At 42.7% G+C, this 11,900-nt stretch overlaps 1 long non-coding RNA gene across 1 annotated transcript in view; it reads right to left on the bottom strand.

Moving 5' to 3' along the window:
• Window positions 1-282: 282 nt before the first annotated feature.
• The window catches only part of LOC122933406, a 217,506-nt gene continuing 205,888 nt past the window's right edge, over window positions 283-11,900 (bottom strand). Inside the window, exon 6 of the long non-coding RNA XR_006388429.1 lies at window positions 283-368. This is a non-coding gene — a long non-coding RNA (uncharacterized LOC122933406). The remainder of the gene's footprint in view (window positions 369-11,900) is intronic.

Below are 11,900 nucleotides of genomic sequence, written 5' to 3'. Positions count from 1 at the left end.
AGGAATGCAGCCACAAAATGGGATATTTTTATAGACATCCTAAACATTAATTGTGAGAAGTGTATACCGTATGAGAATAAAACAGTGAAGAACTAAGAAGAACCAATGTGGATAAACAGAAATGTAAAAGGAGCAACGAATGACAGAAAGAAAGCATTTAAATCCATAAAACAGAAAGGTAGCAAGAAAGCATTGAAAAACTATAAGAAAATAGAATATGTAAAATACAGATAAAAGCAGCCAAGCTGGAGACGGAGAGATACATGGCAAAACAGAGTAAAACTAACCCTAAAATGTTCTTCAGTTATGTAAATGGTAAAAAGTTTAAACCTGAAAGTGTGGACCCTTACAGAGTGATGAAGGAGGAGCTGTATAGAGCAATGAGGAGACAGAATTAAATATTATAATTATTTTTTTCTCCACTGTATTCACTAAGGAAAATAAACTGTCAGATGAAAGAGTGTCTAAACTCCCCATTAAAAGTGGCATGTCTGACCCAGGAAGAAGTACAATGGTGTCTTAAAAAGATTAAAGGGATTCTGTCACCAGGTTTCACCCCCTCCAGTTAAAAATATGGCTATGTTCAGGGAGCTTTAACCATTCCTAATGTGGTCTTATAAATGTAATCTGTAGGCTCATTTTGCTAAAAATACGCTATTACTAACCTGTCATTCATAAAAATAAGGTGCCCAAAGGGATGTAAATTGCTCCGAGCTGCCGCCCGCACCTGCCGTCGTTCGTGCCCAGCGCCGCCTCATAATCTTCTGTGACGCCTCCCGCTCTCCCTCCCTCCCTCCCCCCTCCTCCTGCTGTAACATCGCTGTGAAAGCCTCCTGCTCTCCCTCCCTCCTCCTGCTGTAAGATTGCTGTGACGCCTCCCCCCTCCTCCTGCTATTACATCGCTGTGACGCCTCCCACTCTCCCTCCCTCCCCCCTCCTCCTGCTGTATCGCAATGTTACAGCAGGAGGAGGGGGGAGGGAGGTAGGGAGAGCGGGAGGTATCATAGCGATGTAATAGCAGGAGGAGGGGGGAGGCGTCACAGCAATCTTACAGCAGGAGGAGGGGGGAGGGAGGGAGGGAGAGCGGGAGGCGTCACAGAAGATTATGAGGCGGCGCTGGGCACGAACGGCGGCGGGTGCGGGCGGCAGCTTGGAGCAATTTACATCCCCTTGGGCACCTTATTTTTATGACTGACAGGTTAGTAATAGCGTATTTTTAGCAAAATGAGCCTACAGATTACATTTATAAGACCACATTAGGAATGGTTAAAGCTCCCTGAACATAACCATATTTTTATCTGGAGGGGGTGAAACCTGGTGACAGATTCCCTTTAAAATAGATAAATCACCGGATCCAGACTGGTAAACACCCCTGTATCCTAAGAGAATTAAGTAATGTAATAGACAGACTCTTATTTCTAATATTTAAGGACTCTATATTGACAGGGAGTGTTCCACAGGTTTGGTGCTTAGCAAATGTGGTGCTAGTCTTGAAAAAGGGGTAAAAAAAAGAGCCCGGAAACTACAGGACAGTAGAAATAGGTAAGTATAATATCTGTCGTGGGCAAACTTTGAGAGTTTTCTAAGAGATGCTATTCTGAAAATAAATGTATAACTCTGTATCAGCATGGCTTCATAAGGGATCCTGTCAAACTAAGGTAATCAATTTGCAATGGCACCTCCCTCGTTGCTCCTAGAACTATACTATAGAACACAATTTTTTTTTAAATGCAAGCACCTAGGAAGATACCAAGACCATGATGTTCAACTGTCAAACACTCATCTCAGGTGAGACAGTTTTATTGTGGCATATCTGATAACAGAAACTCTTTAATTTTAGCGGTCATACACAGAGCTGGTGTTTAGTTCCCCAGTTCCCCTCGGTTTCCTGTTATTATGATATTATGATATTGTTATGAGATTGCCTGCAATAGTGACACACAAACCATTAACATGAAAGGGCACTGTGAATTGTGGTAGCGCCGCAGGAGAATTGAACACTTATTGCAAAGTTTTCTTACAGATTACAGCTGATCACTGGGGGGACACTTTGGGATTTGTTTATTGATTGTCCAAAGGATGTGAAATTATGGGAAATTGATTGTATTTATGAAATCCCTTTTATATCATTATAGTTCAGATAAAAATGTATGTTAATGTGCATTAAAGGGGTTATCCAAGACTAAAAAATGTTCCCAAATATGCTGGGTCCCTCACAATGAATATACTTACCTGGCTCCCCATTCACACCGCCGCTGCAGCTTCTCCCTGTCCGCAGATGAAAACATTGTGAGGGGCCTGACATATGGAGCAGCATTTTATAGTCTTGGATAAACCCTTTAGAATTACCCTTGGAGTGTCCTCTGATACACTGGTGTCCAGTCCATCCCTGCCTATGAGCCATATTGCTACTTCTGTAAGCAGGATCAAGAGCAGGGAAAGTGAGGGACAACTTTCCTGTGGTTGCTCCTGCTCCTCTCACTAAACTGTTTTGGGAGCCTATAATTTGTCTATGGAGTGTAGGCTACATTTGTGAATCAGACAGTATATACTGTACCACCAATACTGCAATACCCTGATAAACCATAAAAACGAGGGGAACTAGCCAAGAGGAACATTTTGTGTGAAGATAAAAGTTCATTAGATTGTGTTTTGTTTTTTTACTTTTTCATGTCCACCAACCACAATATTTCAGGATATTTCAGAGGTATTCTTTCACTTCAAGGGACCGAATATCCATAAAAGTCCGGAGATTTCCCTTAGTTGCCGCAGTCTTTCATCAGGCTGTGATTTTGTTTTGTCATTCGGACACTGTTGATCACACCACTTTCAAGCAAACGTTCTTAATAACCATGAATAATTTACTGAATTGCAAATTGGGCCTTGTCAAATAGACAAAGTATTCTGAAAACGGAGGGAGACAGAAGCGCCGCACAAAAATTAATCTGGAAATTGGAGCCTTTGTTGCTGTAATTTATGAAGGTGTCAGGTATCTCGCATTATTTTCATGATTATTTGATAGAATATGATTGTCTATATTTTTTACTGCATTTGAAACCTGTTATTTGCAAATCTATTTGGCTACAGTGAACTATGGAGACAATCGTGTTTACAGGGTGAATCCCGAAACAAAGTATATTCTGAAAGTAGTATGAGATAAGCAAGTGTAGAACGAGAAAGTGGAAACACCTTAAATGTTGGGAATAAATGGTTATCGCTAGTGATGAGCAAAGTACTAAAAAAATGGATTCAGCTGCTTCGCTGAATTTTACAAGAAAATTTGCTTTGTGGCGAATTAGTTCATCATGAAGCACATTTCTTTGTAAGTAGCGAATACAATGACAGGGAGCAATGATTGCGCCGGCCCCCATTATTTTACCCCTCAGATGCCATGTTCATTGCTGATCGCGGCATCTGACATTGATATTACAGTGTAAAATTGAAAAAATAAATTTTAAAATCCTACTTACCTCATCCATTTGATCACGAAGAGCCAGCCGCAGATATTTTAATTGAAGATCTAGCGCGAAACCTTGCGTGGAATTTCGTGTGAGATCCTCAATCAATTAGGCTGACGTTGGCCGGCTCTTCGCACTCAAAAGGATGAGCTGAGTATGATTTATTTTTATTTTTTACCTCCATTCAGGGAAAAATCGATTTAATTCAAACCTCGTCTGGAACAATCTGCTCAAGACTAATTATCACACAAATTCTGCAAAAAGCTACCATATAAGCAGTGTCAGTGGGGTTCTTTGGGCCTACAAGAGAAGATGTGAGGATCCAAACCTCCTCTATAAAGAACATGCATCTGTCCATTTTAAACTACATTGCATCATTTTAACATCATTTTGTCATCAAGGAAGTCTAATGGTTATTATTATAGTCATTATTATTATTATGAATCCACCTAAACCCTAGTGGCAAGGAGATTTCTTTAAAATCAGCCAAAATCTATATGAGTTGTCTTCTGCTAGACCATTGGGAATCATTACTGTATCAGACCATGAGCACATTTGAGTAACTTCTGATACTCGGGTGGGCTACTCCAACCCTGCATACAAAAATTGCATTTGCAATGTTAGTGTGATTATGATATTGTTTGTTCTTCAAAGGACATTTTCAAATTGGTAAGAAAAAAAATTGCATATTTGTAATAAACTTGTTCTGCATCAGAATTTGACATATTTTATGGTTAAAAGGGAAAATTTTATGTTCATAAAATGATGCCACGTAATTACCTCTTATTCAATATCTCCAATATTTGAATTCCAAGCCAAGGGATATTTTAAGCTCCACCCTTATCTGCCAAAGAACGCTTGGAAAACTATTCAGAAGTGCCTATTTTGACCCATAAGGTCCATTTTGTGGCCATGTGCGACCTATTGCTAAAAAAGTCACCATCTAACCCCAGCCAAATACACTCGGACAGGTCATGTCCACATACTTTACACCTGTATTTGAGTATTTGTGTAGGAACATGGCATTACAATACAAAGGAGGAGGACTCCATAGGAAATTGGCAGCATGCAGATTTTTATCACAGCTCCATCACTGTATGGAGCCATTATGCACCTGTGTGCATGACTCCTTTTAGCAATTTTAGATTAGTGTAACCTAAATCAGCATTTACAAAATGAATGAATAACTCCACCAAAACATTTCTAATACATCCAAGGCTGCACTTAGAAGGTTTTACGTTAATTAGAGGAAATTAAGGGTTTCTCTGCTTCCATCATAATGAGACCTGATCCCAATTTTGGCATGACACAGCCAGAATATAGAACCATGTTTTTAGGCAGGGTCTGTACAGTCAACACATAGGTATAATGCAATGTTAATGTGTTTCATTTTACAAAACCTTTTGACAGATCATAGTGATATGCCAGAAGTTCCGATCCATTGGGGTTCCGGGTGCTGAGATCTCCACTGATCACTAAATTAAAGGGCATCCGTGTCACTCCTGATCCCCTCAAGGCCACTGCTGCATCTCCTATAGCAGGCCACGATGGGGATGAGCCTCCCTAGCATCACCCGCGATGCTAGGGAGGCTTATCTCCATCACGGCCTGCTATTGGCTGCTCCCCCCGTTGCCGGATGTTTTGATCGGGGGAGTGGCTGTGTGGGTGTGAGATAAGGAAACAGCACTCATTTTGTGAACATTGTATTCATGTAAGTGAAGTTAAATAATTTGGACTGACATTCTGCTGTTTGACCTCAAGATGCCACTATTTCCTAAGCATAGATTAAAAGGACTGCATTTCTAGATTTATCTGATATTGAAAACTCTCATGGGATGGCGTTACAAAGCCTGGAGAGGAAGGCAGCAGCCATCTTAGGTTGAGCTTGGAAGTGGCATCCAGGAGCTGTGTGAGGAGAATCCTTCGACATCCAAGTGTGAGAGCATTCTCCAGGGACCAGAGCTGCGCCAAAGGGAGCTGATCGTGTCCATTACCCTGATGTTGTCCAGAGGAAGAGGAACTGCTTCCAGGAACTCAGATGAGAGCAGAAGTGTAAAGCCACAGACACTGCAGTACCGCACGCTGGTTGGAGAAACCCTTGTTCTATTCAGAGTCACCAGCTTACACAAAGCAGACCCGGGTCAATTAGACTAATCGTGCACGCATCTAATACAGTTTTGGTGCCTAGGATCCTAGAGACTGAGACCAGGCCTGTAGTCAGTTAGTTAGGTTTGCTTTTTGTGTCAGGCCACAAGTAGTGTTGACTGCTCTTAACAAGGACTTCACGTTTAAAGTGTCAGTTCACACCTGACAGCTGAGAAGCTTCACATCGAATTCAAGGAGAAACGCTATAGCACGTGCTGTTTAACCAGTTGTTGGAGGGGGGGAGGGAATTATTATATCATGGAATAAGATTGTAAGCTGTTGTGCTGTACCGCAGGCTAGCACGCATTACACACCCAACAATTGTTCCTGACTCTAGGGTAATAACAGGTAATGTGCAGCCGGTCTATTTGAGCCTGCCAATAGGTACATATACTGCTAATACCTCCAGCATCTGTTAGATGGGAAACAGCTCTCCTTGTCTGAACACTGTTTGTGTAGATTAAATTAAGTGATCTGGACTGACATTCTGCTGTTTGGCCACAAGATGCCGCTGTTTCCTAAACACTGCTGCGAACTGCATATACCATATGTCGATATTCATGAGAGGTGGGGTTACACAGAGCCTGGAGAGGAAGAGAAAGAGAGCAGCCATCTTAGAAGGAGCTGAGACTGAGGAACTGTGTGAGCAAAGGATCCGATGGCATCCAGGTGTGAGAGCCCACCTCAGTGACCAGAGCGGCAGCTAAGTGAAGCTGATTGTGTCCAAGACCCTGATTCTGTCTAGAGGAACAAGGATTGCTTCTAGGAACGCTGATAAGAGCTGAGGCACCACATGCTTGTTGAAGAGGCATTTGTTTAGTTCTGAGTCACCAGCGGAGGCAGAGCAGACCCAGGTCGGTAAGATCGTGCATGCACCTCATCACAGTGTTGGCACCTAGAGACTGAAACCAAGCCTGTAGTTACACTAAATAAAAATATAAACGCAACACTTTCGGTTTTGCTCCCATTTTGCATGAGCTAAACTCAAAGATCTGAAACATTTTCTACATACACAAAAGACCCATTACTCTCAAATATTGTTTACAAATCTGTCTAAATCTGTGTTAGTGAGCACTTCTCTTTTGCCGAGATAATCCATCCCACCTCACAGGTGTGGCATAAAAAGGTGCTGATTAGACAGCATGAATATTGCACAGGTGTGCCTTAGACTGCCCACAATAAAAGACCACTCAGAAATGTGCACAGTTTTGCCTTACTAGGGGGGTGGTCAGAAAACCAGTCAGTATCTGGTGTGGCCACCATTTGCTTCACACAGTGCAACACATCTCCGTTGCATAAAGTTGATCAGGTTGTTGATTGTGGCCTGTGGAATGTTGGTCCACTTCTCTTCAACAGTTGTGCGAAGTTGCAGAATATTGGCAGAAACTGGAACACGCTGTCGTATACGCCGATCCAGAGCATTCCAAACATGCTCAATGGGTGACATGTCCAGTGAGTATGCTGGCCATGCAAGAACTGGGATGTTTTCAGCTTCTAGGAATTGTGTACAGATCCTTGCAATATGGGGCCGTGCAATATGGGACCTCAGGATCTTGTCATGGTATCTCTGTGCATTCAAAATGCCATCAATAAAATGCACCTGTGTTCATTGTCCATAACATACGCCTGCCCATACCATAACCCGACCGCCACCATGGGCCACTCGATCCACAATGTTGACAGCAACAAACCGCACACCCACACGTTGCCATACACGCTGTCTGCCATCTGCCCTAAACAGTGAAAACCGGGACTCATCCGTAAACAGAGTGCCTCTCCAACATGCCAGACACCATCGAATTTGAGCATTTGCCCACTCAAGTCGGTTACGACGACGAACTGCAGTCAGGTCCAGACCCCGATGAGGACGACGAGCATGCAGATGAGCTGCGCTGAGATGGTTTCTGACAGTTTGTGCAGAAATTCTTTGGTTATGCAAACTGATTTTTGCTGCAGCTGTCCAGGTGGCTGGATGTGGAGGTCCTGGGTTGTGGGGCCAGTTGGATGTACTGCCAAATTCTCTGAAACGCCTTTGGAGATGGCTTATGGTAGAGAAATGAACATTCATTGCACAGGCTACAGCTCTGGTAGACATTCCTGCAGTCAGCATGCCAATTGCAAGCTCCCTCAAATGTTGTGACATCTGTGGCATTGTGCTATGTGATCAAGCTGCACATTTCAGAGTGGTCTTTTATTGTGGGCAGTCTAAGGCACACCTGTGCAATATTCATGCTGTCTAATCAGCCCCTTAATATGCCACACCTATGAGGTGGGATGGATTGTCTTGGCAAAGGAGAAGTGCTCACTAACACAGATTTAGACAGATTTGTAAACAATATTTAAGAGTAATGGGTCTTTTGTGTATGTAGAAAATGTTTCAGATCTTTGAGTTCAGCTCATGCAAAATGGGAGCAAAACCGAAAGTGTTGCATTTATATTTTTGTTCAGTGTAGTTAGGGTGTCTGTTTGTTTCAGGCCACAAGTGTTGCTATTGTTTAATGCAAGGATTCCATAACTTAAAGTGACATTTCACACTGAAGAGCTGAGTGATAAACTTCCCACAAACTTAAGGGTAATACTCAGACACGTGCTACAGGACCACTTATGGGAGGGGAAATTCGGTAGAGCTTTGTAAGTTTGCAAGCTGTTGTGCTGCACCGCAGGCTAGCCCGCACCACACACCCATACAGTTATTCTTGTTTTTTAGGGTAATAACAGGTAAGGTATGGTGGTTTAGTCATGCCCGCCAGTAGGTAAATTACCACACTTTCCTCCTGCATCCATCGGAGTGCGCTGTGCTGTGCAGCAAAAGGGTCTCCTGGCTGGTTGTATATACATGTATTTGTGTGTTACCAGCATCTGTGGTTGCGTTCATGACCATGTTTAAGTAAAAAAAAATACAGTTTGGGCGAAACTGGTGTTTCAGTTGCTTTTCTCATTTCTAACTTCGCTGTATCCTGGGGAGCCCACCCCGATACACGACTTACACGGGGATCAGGAGTGGAGCGGGTGCCGGGGAGCAGGTAAGTATAATCCATCTGAGGGGCATGTGTTAGACTTTGGATAACCCCTTTAACCATAGTATAGTGCTGCACCCTTTTTGACTTTTCTATATAATTGAAATAATGTTTTTTATACCGGACATTAGACCCCATTGCATTTGCACCTCATATGCCATTTGGCAATGGTTTGCTGGTTTACAGCTGTGTTTTACCCCTGTTTTTGACTGAGGAATCAGTAAGTGAAATGACAGTAATATATATTTCACCAAAAAATGTACAGCAGTGCTTATCTGTAGATACACTTGGAATATGCTACCATCACCTCTATTTCTCAAGCTCATAGATGACGATTAATCAACTGGATTTACTGGCATCATTTTAAGGCCTATTACGCTTCCTGTTTTTGGGCCAGTTATTAGGAGCATTGTGCCTGATTATGTTCCTGATAATATGGTAACAATTGTTCTTCTCCCATATACTTTGCATCGACTATTGTGATAGGCCAATCCAAACGAGCACCGATTAACGCATTTATCATCGATCGGTATTTGTCCTGCCGAGCAACAGGTATTGTAATAGGCTCCTCTGGCTTTTTGTTTCTGTTATTTGATTTTTTCATGGCTTGCACAGGTGTGGTGTGCACCTGCACTGGAAAGAATACCAGTAATTAGGGTGGGTTCACATCTGCGTTCTGGATTCAGTTATGGCTTTCCGTTTAACATGGTTATAACGGAAAATAGCGGAATCCATAAAACGGAAGTCAAAACCGAAGCCTTTAAGAGGAATTCCATTTTGATCCGTCTTAATAGAAGTCTATGGGAATTATAACGGATCCGTCTGGTTCATGTTATGCAAGATGGAAAACAAAGTCCTATCGACAGGACTTTTTTCTCCGTCCTGCATAACAGAAACGGGACGGATCCATTATGATTCCCAAAGACTTCTATTTAGACGGAATGCCTTTTAAAGGCTTCCGTTTTGCATTCCGTCATAATACAAGTCTATGGGCAGCATAACGGATCCGTCCTTCAGTCTTATGGATTCCGAAAGCCATAACGGAATCCAGAACGCAGATGTTCACTTCACTTTTCTGTTCACTAAGATCAGTACATTAGTTGTGAAATGAATAATGAATCACAGGTTAAACAGTCTGCAAGTATTTTATTTTTCATAGTACGAAAGTTTCAGTGCGTTATCATGTCCGGAAGACAAAATGAAAGCTAAATCAAGTCGTATTTTCCTGTCGGCTACAAGACTGGCTTTATTTCTCAGCTTTTTTCCCCCACTAATTAGCGTGGCTCATTTGTCTTTGAACTATGAGGGATTCTTGTAATCCTTTAATCAAGTATCGCCACATGTCCCTATTCTGTCTTCAGCAGGCATGTGCCTCATTGGGTTTGTGAAAGGAGGCTCGGTAGACCGCTTCAGGACACAAAGAGTTTTTTCTGAGGTCCGTTTCTCAATGCGTTGCCTTAGGTATGAACATGTCTGCCTTTTTTCTCTATTTACTTGTATTCCCCAGACATGACAGGATTGACCTTTGTTCTAACCTAGTTTATCTCTCAGATGTACGATATGGTATTGGGGGTATCTTAATGGTGATTCATATTTTAAAACTATAGATACAGTGTATATAAATGATACTCAGGGTACAATCACATGACTGTATGTGTTTTGTGGTTCGCCAAAACACGGATACCAGCCTTGTGCTATCCGCACTTTGCGAAATGCAAATGGCCAGCCCTATGATAGAAATGCCTATTCTTGTCTGCAATTGTGGACAAGAATAGGACGTGCTCTATCTTTTTTCTGGGGCCTCAGAACGGAAGTACGAATGAAGACAGCACACTGTGTGCTGTCTGTAACTTTTGCAGCCCCATTGAAATGAATGGGTCTGCATCTGTTCCATAAAATTGCGGACCCATAAATATGGTCATGTGAATGTCCCCTTAGTGTGATTGAAGGGGTTGCCCAAAATTAGAAAAACATGGCTACTTCCTTCCAGAAGCAGCGCCTCACCTGTCAACAAGTTGTGTGTGGTGCCGCAGCTTAGCACCATGCACTTCAATTGAGCCAAGCTACATGAGGACCGATAACAGTCACATAACATTACAATAACTATAAATGGAGAAAGAGACATAAGTTTGGACAAATAGACCATGGTGCTTTATTAAGGGCTTATAATGATATAACCATTAGCATAGCTCAGCCCTCTTGACTTAAGCTACATAACCAATAAAAGCTGAACTAAAGTAAACCTACCACCCAGCCTTACAGCAAGGTGACCATTCCCTCTAGTAAAGCACTGTGGGGATTCACTCTGGTAGACAGGGTGTGTGGACGCAGTACAAAGGCAAATTACCAGTTCTTAAAGGGCTTCTGTCACCCCACTAAAGTCATTTTTTGGGGGGGGCTAGTTAAATTCCTTATACTGCGATATATGAAAATATAATGATCTTACTTACTTTCCTTCAGCAGTTTCTTCTAAAAACGAACTTTTATAATATGTAAATGAGGTCTCTACCAGCAAGTAGGGCGTCTACTTGCTGGTAGCCGCCGCCAAAAACCGCCCCCTTGTCCTGTTGATTGACAGGGCCAGCCGTGATCTCCTCCTTCGGTCGACCCTGTCAGCATTTCAAAAATCGCGCGCCGGTGTTCATTCGGCGCAGGCGCTCTGAGATGAGGAGGCTCACTTGAAATGCTGACAGGGCCGGCCGGAGGAGGAGATCGCGGCTGGCCCTGTCAATCAACAGGACGAGGGGCGTTTTTTTGCGGCGGCTACCAGCAAGTAGATGCCCTACTTGCTGGTAGAGACCTCATTTACATATTATAAAAGTTTGTTTTTAGAAGAAACTGCTGAAGGAAAGTAAGTAAGAGCATTATATTTTCATATATCGCAGTATAAGGAATTTAACTAGCCAAAGAAAAAAAAATGACTTTAGTGGGGTGACAGAAGCCCTTTAAATCAAACTTCCATGTTTATTCACACATAAAGCAAAAACAAAACGTTACTTGGCAGTCTTGGTGTTAAATTCACACACAATGGAAAGTCCACATAGGAAAAATCCCCTTGTTGGCAGTTCTGCCTCCAGCAGTCCATAGCAGGCTTATAGGGGGCCCGTTTCTCACAGATGGGTCTCAGCCCTTCAGCACGGCACAAGCCTCAGATCACAGCACACAGACCTCCTGAGCTCCACTGTCAGACTGAGGTAATCCTCCCCACCTGGCAGTGCTGGCTGGTTTTTAAGGCCTGGCAAAACCCAGCCTGGAACATGGGGAGTAGTCACCCACCCAG

This window comes from Bufo gargarizans, chromosome 3 (genome assembly GCF_014858855.1).
Source record: "Bufo gargarizans isolate SCDJY-AF-19 chromosome 3, ASM1485885v1, whole genome shotgun sequence".
Classification (NCBI taxonomy): domain Eukaryota; kingdom Metazoa; phylum Chordata; class Amphibia; order Anura; family Bufonidae; genus Bufo; species Bufo gargarizans.
This window is presented reverse-complemented; position numbering and strand designations above follow the sequence as displayed.